Source organism: Anguilla anguilla, chromosome 18 (genome assembly GCF_013347855.1).
Source record: "Anguilla anguilla isolate fAngAng1 chromosome 18, fAngAng1.pri, whole genome shotgun sequence".
NCBI lineage: Eukaryota > Metazoa > Chordata > Actinopteri > Anguilliformes > Anguillidae > Anguilla > Anguilla anguilla.
Genome location: NC_049218.1, coordinates 5,940,722 through 5,950,041, shown reverse-complemented (window position 1 = coordinate 5,950,041; position 9,320 = coordinate 5,940,722).

Genomic DNA, 9,320 nt, shown 5'->3' with positions numbered 1-9,320 from the left:
CTGAGTGAGTGACTGAGTGATGAAGTTACACCGTCGGTCGGCCGGTCCAGCCATATACTAGGTTTTAACCCGGTCTTGTTTCTCCTGCTTTTTCACGTTCGGTTTGGTGCGTAAGCTTGCTTGAACGACGACCGAGGTTCACGTTTGCGATCCTGGGAAGCTGGCCACGGAGGAGTTTTATGTGTTTGTTTCATTATTCTTTTTTATGAGCCTACTGTTGCCTCCACTAGTACTTGTATTTGTCACTCCTCCTTAGCCTCTTTCCTCAGGAGCGTTCCTGAATTTGGCATGCTGTAGTTCATCTGTCATAGCGAGGATTGACCCATTGCGGTTTGTGTACTATATAGCCTGTTTTTTTTTTTTCTTCTTTTTTTTCCACCTGGCAGGACCATGGGACGGTCTACCAGACTGCTAAACTATGCTAAACTACTAGATTTGCCAAACTAAGCTAAGCCAGGCCTTCTAGCTTTTCCAGGGCAAAAATGGCACAGTCATATCACTGACAACAGTGTAATGGTAGTGTAGTGTAATGGGTCAGGAGCTGGTATTGTGACCTAAAAATCACAGATTCAATACATGGGTAGGACACTGCTGTTGTACCCTTGAGCAAGGTACTTAACCTGCATTGCTTCAGTATATACCCAGCTGTGTAAATGGATACGATGCAAATGCTATGTAAAAAGTTGTATAAGTTGTTCTGGATGAGAGCATCTACTAAATGCCTGTAATGTAATGCAATAGTTCAGAGTGCATGTACATATACTTTATTTTTTAAACTCAAAAAATCGCATACACTCACTGGCCACTTCATTAGGTGATAGGAGTGGCACCCGGTGTGGTCTTCTGCTGCTGTAGCCCATCTGCTTCAAGGTTTGACGTGGTGTGCGTTCAGAGATGCTCTTCTGCATACCTCGGTTGTAACGAGTTTTTTGAGCTACTGTTGCCTTTCTATCAGCTTGAACCAGTCTGGCCATTCTCCTCTGACCTCTGAGAACTGCCGCTCACTGGATATTTTCTCTTTTTCGGACCATTCTCTGTAAACCCTAGAGATGGTTGTGCGTGAAAATCCCAGTAGATCAGCAGTTTCTGAAATACTCAAACCAGCCCATCTGGCTCCAACCAACAACCATGCCACATTCAAAGTCACTGAAATCACCTTTCTTCCCCATTCTGATGTTTGGTTTGAACTTCAGCAGATCGTCTTGACCATGTCTACATGCCTAAATGCATTGAGTTGCTGCCATGTGATTGGCTGATTAGATATTTGCGTTAACGGGTGCAGTTTGCAGATGAACAGGTGTACGTAATGAAGTGGCCGGTGAGTGTACATGCGAAAGTAAAGAGTGCTGGAGATTTCAGGAAAGCACTACAGCCTGTTGTTGAGTCTGTGGTCTAAATCAGGGAAATGCCAGTGTTGTTTACCGCTGCAAATCCAATGCTTTCAGGTCTGGGGTTCCTCCATTTGGGCTCTGAAATAAATCCAGTGCTTTCAGGTCTGGTGGTTCCTCCATTTTGGCTCTGAAATAAATCCAGTGATTTTGACAGGCTTACGATGTCCCAGGTAACTCGTTCGGATAAAAAAAAAAATCGTGATTTTTCTGCGGGCTGGCGGTGGAGTGTGAATTGATAGCTCACTAAATCATCTTTTTCTGTCTCACACACACATTAGCTGCACTCTGTACATGACATTCCAATGAGTGCATAGGAAAGACTTAAATTAATCAGTGAATCATTTCCATGTAATTGCTTTTGAAATATTCCCTGTAGCCTAAATATTAATATTAAATTCATGTATATAGTATATAATATACACACACATAAACGTGTATTATATATGGGCAGAATCTTTTTGCCAAACGTTAATAAAATTCTTAAGTTATAGCTTATAGTAGCTTATATACAGCTATTTTATAGCCTGAGTGGCCTAATTAATGAGCCCTTAGCTCTCTCAGGCGAGAGTTCTATTTAATTTAATTCAGAGACCACTTTTTTTTTAGGGCCGCTCCTCAGTTCGAGGTCAGTCAAGCGAGACATCCTTCTTCTCGTTATGTGTCAAAGAAAAAAATTTGGCGTCTCTGGCCGTGAACGATATCCTGAGCCTGTCTTGTCAGTCGGCAGGTACCGGGCGTGAGATCCGTCGAGCTGTCAGGCTCGCTGTTTGCTGAAGGGGAAAAGCAAACAAGAGAAATACAGCAGAGGTGATTTGTGGATCCAGGTGCCTGACAGCCAGTGGTGACGGACGGCCTCTCACTCGCTCACACCCCCTCTTTCTTTCCTCGCTCCCTCCGTCCCTCCCTCCCTCCTTCCATCCATTCCCCCCTCTTTCATCCACCTCTCTTCTGTTTGTTTTTGTTCTTCGCAGTAACCTTTCTTTCTCGCGTGCGGCCTTGCCAAGAAACGTTACAGGACTTTATACCGTTTAGGGGGGGGGGTCACAGTCAAAGGAGAGCCGGAGAGTCTGAATTATGGACTCAGTTTCACTGGCAGCTTGCCGACTCAGAGCGTAGTGACATTTACGTTACCGTGAACAAAGACACCGTGTTGACGGGTCAAGGACAAGAAAACAAAAAGAATAAATGTGTATGTGTCTCTGACTAATATTTTTGGAATGTTTGGTGGTTTAAAAAGGACACCTGTAACTCTGGTTTTACATGAAGGAGTTTTGTACTTGAAGAAGGGAATCGCGGATTATTAGAAGTAACTGGAATAATTTTTGGACGTTTGACGTTATCAAATCCGGACACTTGACAGACCCTTTATTGTATTCACGCTCTTCAGTTTGCCTTGTTAAAGCCTGTGATCTCAGTACCGGCCACGCAGCTTCAGCACCATCGGACTCCATTTTGGCTCTCGGCGCTGGCGGCTTCGTTTAGTAGTCAGTCATTGGTGGTTGAGTTCAGCCTGTGAGGCTGAATTAAGGGTTAAATGCATGTCTGTTCCAATACCGCAAAGTCCTGGTGAACCACCGCAGGAGTCCTCAGCTGTAGCTTGATCACCCTTCATTACAAGAAGCCCTCTCTTCTTTCTCCCTCCCACAATCTCTCTTGCTTTCTTTCTGTTTCACTTTTTCTTTCCCTCTTTCAAATTCAAATTGAAATATGCTTTATCAGCGTGATGAAACAGCTCGCCATTAAAATACATATTGACATACCCCCCCTAGGAAAACATAACAGTCCCTGCCCTTTTATACACATGCAAACACACACACACGCACACACGCAATATTCTGTTGCTCTCATTGTTTCTCTGACACGCTATTACTCTGTGTCTCTGTGTCTGTGAGCATGCTTGTGTTTGCTCGTGTGTGTGTGTGTGTGTTTGTGCGTTCTTGTGTTTACTTGTGCATGTGTGCGTGGGCTTGTATTTGCTTGTGTGTGTGCGCATGTGTGAGTGCGTGTGAGAATTTGTGTGCTTATGTGTGTGTGTGTGAGAGAGTGTGTGTGTGTGTGTGTGTGAGAGTGCGTGAGTGCGTGTGCGTGCGTGTGCGTGCGTGAGAGTGCGTGAGTGCGTGTGTGTGAGTGTGTGCCTGCTTGTGTGTACTTGTGAGGGCATGTGTGTGAGAGTGTGTGTGTGCGCTTGCATGAGTTTGTGAGAGTTGACCGTTGAGAGAGAAGCCGCGTCATGACCCCGCTCGCTGTAGCATGTGGCCCCTCCTGGGGCAGTCCGGGCCCTTGGCCTTTGTAGAGGCCCCGCAGACTCCTGGGGCCTCCGGCGCTGGGGCCCTGTGTGGAAGTCAGTTGGCTGTGTGATGTGTTGCAGATGTGCTCTCGCACAGACAGGCTCCTGTTCCCCCTCCACCAGCAGGTGTATCAGGGCTCCTGTTCCCCCTCCACAGGCAGGTATATCAGGGCTCCTGTTCCCCCTCCACAGGCAGGTATATCAGGGCTGTGTAGAGAGACAGGCTCCTGTTCCCCCTCCACAGGCAGGTATATCAGGGCTCTGTAAACAGACAGGCTCCTGTTCCCCCTCCACGGGCAAGTATATCAGGGCTCCTGTTCCCCCTCCACAGGCAAGTATATCAGGGCTCCTGTTCCCCCTCCACAAGCAGGTATATCAGGGCTGTGTAGAGAGACAGGCTCCTGTTCCCCCTCCACAGGCAGGTATATCAGGTATCTGTAGACAGACAGGCTCCTGTTCCCCCTCCACAGGCAAGTATATCAGGGCTCCTGTTCCCCCTCCACAGGCAAGTATATCAGGGCTCCTGTTCCCCCTCCACAAGCAGGTATATCAGGGCTGTGTGGAGAGACAGGCTCCTGTTCCCCCTCCACAGGCAGGTATATCAGGCCTCCTGCACCCCTCCACAGGCAGGTATATCCGAGCTCCTGTTCCCCCTCCACAGGCAGGTATATCAGGACTCCTGTTCCCCCTCCACAGGCAGGTATATCAGGGCTCCTGTTCCCCCTCCACAGGCAGGTATATCAGGGCTGTGTAGAGAGACAGGCTCCTGTTCCCCCTCCACAGGCAGGTATATCAGGGCTCTGTAAACAGACAGGCTCCTGTTCCCCCTCCACGGGCAAGTATATCAGGGCTCCTGTTCCCCCTCCACAGGCAAGTATATCAGGGCTCCTGTTCCCCCTCCACAAGCAGGTATATCAGGGCTGTGTAGAGAGACAGGCTCCTGTTCCCCCTCCACAGGCAGGTATATCAGGTATCTGTAGACAGACAGGCTCCTGTTCCCCCTCCACAGGCAAGTATATCAGGGCTCCTGTTCCCCCTCCACAGGCAAGTATATCAGGGCTCCTGTTCCCCCTCCACAAGCAGGTATATCAGGGCTGTGTGGAGAGACAGGCTCCTGTTCCCCCTCCACAGGCAGGTATATCAGGCCTCCTGCACCCCTCCACAGGCAGGTATATCCGAGCTCCTGTTCCCCCTCCACAGGCAGGTATATCAGGGCTCTGTTGGTAACCTACAGCCATGGGTGGAGAGGGTTACAGCCCCTGAAGGGTGGATGGATGGGCTTCCATGGCAACGCAGCCCATTACTCCTAAAATGGGATAGCTTGTATGGCTGAGGTTATGACAGATTTTGTGTAGGATTAGAAAAAAAATGTATATAATTTTGGAATTTTTTTTTGTTTTGTTTTGAAGCATAGCAGCGATAATCTTGAAGAAAAAAGCCAGTCCTAGTAGTACGGCAAAGTCTTTCATAGCCTACTTCCGTATAAGCAGCCAAGGAGGGAAACCCCACTTCACTGCACCGTTTACACGCCACGGAGTCAGGTGATTTAAATAAATTGTCCTGTCTCGGATATCAGTTATTAAGGGCTGGATCGGGGCTCGGTACGGGCGCGTAGCATCACCGAGAATCCCCACAGCAGCCGGTCTTGCCTGCCAATCTAGTCACGTCTATGGTTTGTGCCATAGCATTCAGTGTGTTGCCTACTGACGCTAGATTCCATTCTACAGAGGAAGGAAGTGACCTTCATTACCATTTGAAGCTGCTGTTTTTTGTGAAGCTACTGGGCTGTAAATTGTGGGCAGCACATGTAATATAATACTCTTCTTTACCCCCCAGGTGGGGTTTTTGTGAAGGACGACATTGCCTTTATTTTTCACAGGTGTGAGAAAAGCGCTTGGAGGTATTTAAGGAAGTATTAAGTAAATCCTAATTAGAGACTCCCACTGGTAGGGCTCCCCCCCTGTAAATATCAGGGCCGTGTGCATTTCAAAAAGCCTCTGTGTGACATACGCCCTTAAGGGTGAGAGCCAATTGTTGCATCACTCATTTGCATTTGCATAGCAACCTTAAGCCCCGCCCGTTAACGACCGCCCACACAGACCCCGCCTTGCGCTGTAGAACGCCGCGAAGGGATGGTGCACCGTGGGGCCTCGCCGTTGGCAACGCACCTGGCGCTCACCTGCGAACTGAGGACCAATCATTTGGCTGCTTTCGTGGCTGCATTTAAAAAAAAAAAAACCAAAACCAAATCCCAGCTTTGATTGGTCCTTATCTGCTGTTGTCTTCCAGGTGTCAGGTGTGAGTTCTTAGCACTGCACTGAATGAAAGGCATGAAATCGATCTGGTCGTGTCATCTCAGTTCAAACCAAAAAAAACCTCAGCCAAACAAACAAAGTCCTTGTTTGTTTTTTCAGGGTGAGATTAAAGCACCGGAAAAGCATGAAGGGATTTCGATCCTCTCTCAGCTCTCCCTCTCAAAACAAGCAAGACGCATCCTGATCCGTTTACGTTCAGCGCCATTGATCACGCCAATATATTTATGAAGAGGGAGCACTTCCTGTCTGGAGTCCAGATGGAAGATCGCGTCGCGAGCGCAGGCTTCCTCCCGCTCGCCCTTCAGCGGCGCGCCGCTGCGTCACCAGGAGCTCGCGCCGTCTGGCGCGGCGGTCGCTAATTAACGCTCCGCAAAAATTACACGTTTCGGCGTAATCTCGTCTGATGGCGAGGAGAGAGCGTTCACCGGAGGCCGCGTGGGGGAGAGAGAGAGAGAGAGAGAGAGAGGGAGCGCCAAACCTCCTCCTCTTCCTCTGTGTGGCCCGAGACACATACAAACATACGGATGGGGGGAGTGAAAAAGTGGAGAGAGGAGGAGGAGGAGAGAAGGAAAGAGAAGGAAGGAGAGGAGGACATGGGCGCAGAGATGGTGAGGGTGTCTGGAGGAGTGGAAAGGGGGATGAAGGAAGGAGGAGGTGTGGGGGGTAAGGCAGCGAGAGGGGGGTGAAGGAGAGACGGGAGGAAATGAGGAAGGTGCAGTGGAGCGAGGGAGGGAAGGAGAGATGGAGAGCGAGAGAGGGGGAAGTGAGGGAGAAGAGGGGGATCAACGGCAAGAGAAAAGAGGAGTGAGAAAGAAGGGGGGGGGGGGGGGGAAGAAAAAGCTGTGAATCAGCAGGCTTTGTGAATGGAACTGAGGAAGGACCCCCCCGCCCTGCCCCGCCCCAAGCCCAGTGAGTTCCCACACACCTCTGTAAACTCAGCTACCCCCCCCCCCAACCACCCCGTTCACGGCCTTTAATTTCAATTAGCTATGGCTGATCGTTCGCTTTGATCGCGTTAGTGACCCCCCCGCCCCCCCGAGCCCCGGCCTGTATTCGTGCCCCCCTCGCGCCGTTCTGTTGGTTTTGCTAAACCCGGCAGAATTAGCGGCTGAGATCGAATCTTCAGACGCTCGATTTCCACTTCCTGTGCGGCCTCCGTCTTTCATGGATGCCACACGCACGCGAGAAACTGCGTCCCTGCGCCATTTTTATTTATTTATTTTTTTTACTGCGGAGTTAGTTTAGCCGGACAGTTTTGGAAGTTGTCTCTTTTGAGTTCGTGCGGCTGCTGCCGTTTCTGTTTTGGACCGAAAGCGCGTTATGTAATGTCAAAAAGGGTTACACAACTAACTGCGCACCGCTTCCAGGAAAATAAGCACTCCGCAGAAATTGCGCTTTCACAGAGCAGGACGGGAGATTTGCATCGTCTTGAGTGTCAGTCGCACTGCTTCTGTAACGGCACGTAGAGACAGAGCTGCTGTGAATGGGGTAGCTAGATGTTAACTTCTCTCCAGTAAAGTAAGATTTTTAAAGTCGATGTATAAATATATCATCATCCGAACTTGTGGATAGTGTACTAAAACTGCTTACTGAAGTTTTCACTCATGTTGACAACTCTATTCCTAAGTTTGCTTACTGCCTGGCTCAGTACGTTGTCTTGTGTTTTACATGAAACTCTGAGTCAGGCTTAATTGACAGGCAGCAATGAATTTATTATACTGTAGTCATAGTAAACTGAATATATGCTACATATAGACCAATTATACATGAAATCAGCATTGATTTGATTATATATGGTGAAGAGGTCATTACTTTTTTTTCTGGGAGTACTTTTCAAGTTAACAACCAGAACTTGATGAAGATAACAGTTTTTTTTTGTTTGTTTTTTTGTTGACATTTTGTTCTACAGTGATAATATTACGTTTGAATATTTAGCACTTCTTTACATACATTGGCTTTGTTCTCCATTCCTCCCTCTCTCTCTCTCTCTCTCCCCCTTCCCCCCCCTCTCTCTCTCTCTCTTTCTCTCCTTTCCTCCCTCCCTTCCTCACTCTCTCCCTCTCTCCCTCTCTCTCCCCCTTCCCCCCCTCTCTCTCTCTCTCTTTCTCTCCTTTCCTCCCTCCCTTCCTCTCTCTCTCCCTCCCTCCCTCCCCCCTCTCTCTCCCTCTCTCTCTCCCTCTCCCCTTCCCTCCCTCCCTCCCTCTCTCTCTCCCTCTCTCCCTGCTGTGCTGGCTCGGTCTCCCTGGAGCTGAGCCCTTTGCGCAGCGACAGCAGCCCAACCTCAGAGTATTCCTGTGTGCAGCGAGCGCTGTAAAAATAGACCGTGCGGTTAAAGCTCCAATTATCGGCTGCACCCTTGAGTGACCCTGGCCTTCCTCCTCCTCCTCCAGGACGGCCACCGGGAGGAAGGGCGCCTCCTGAGACCTGAGGCGGAGCGCTGTCGCCGTAATCCGATAGCACCGGTTATCGCTTTCGGTTTTGTGTAGTCCCCCCCCACCCCCCCTTCCCACACGCCTCCTAAAATTTGCTTCCTGTCATGTGTCATTGGATTTGCGCTTTTTTTTTTCCTCTAACGTGCTATTCTGAGAGCGGCCAGTGCAACGTTCACCTCCGTTTTTATCTTAGCCCCGTTGTTAAAGTGGTAAAAATGTTATTTGTTTATTCTCCCCGTGTGCGTACAGCATCTGATCTCCAGAAAATTAGGATCTTCTGGAATGACTATAAGAATGATGGTGTGTGTGTATGTGTGTGTGTATGTGTGTGTGGTTCTGATGAAAGCGAAAGGAAACATTTTGTAGCATTCCCACGTCCTTGAGAGGACAGTATTTTTCTCTTTTTTCATTCTTTTTTAATGTTGTGAGTGCTGATCTCTCTCATGGAATGGTTCCCTGGGAGCCTGTTTGATGGATTAGACTGACCAGCCACCACAAAGTGTCCCGTCCCCACACTTTCTCTCTCCTCTTTTTCAAAGCTAATCTCCCCCCCCCCCCCCCCCCCACCGCCTCTCCATCTCCCTTTCAAAAGAAAGTCCTCAGAGCCAGCGCAGAACCAATCGCTTGGCCCCTCTCGGAGGTTGCTGGTTCAAATCCAGGCCATGCTTTTCCCCCTTCCTTAACCCCACCCCCCGGTGCATGATCACACTGCGTTTCCCACACTGGGAGAAGAGCTGACTGGGCGGGGAGCACGGGGGGCGGGGCATTACTTTTGTGCCCCGCCCACACAGCCTCTCTGTTGCCGGACGCTCAGCATCCCGTCTCCCAGGAGCTCGGGAGGCTGCCGGACCGTCTCGGCTGCGGTTTGGTGTCTGGCTGCTGGGCAGACAGCTCG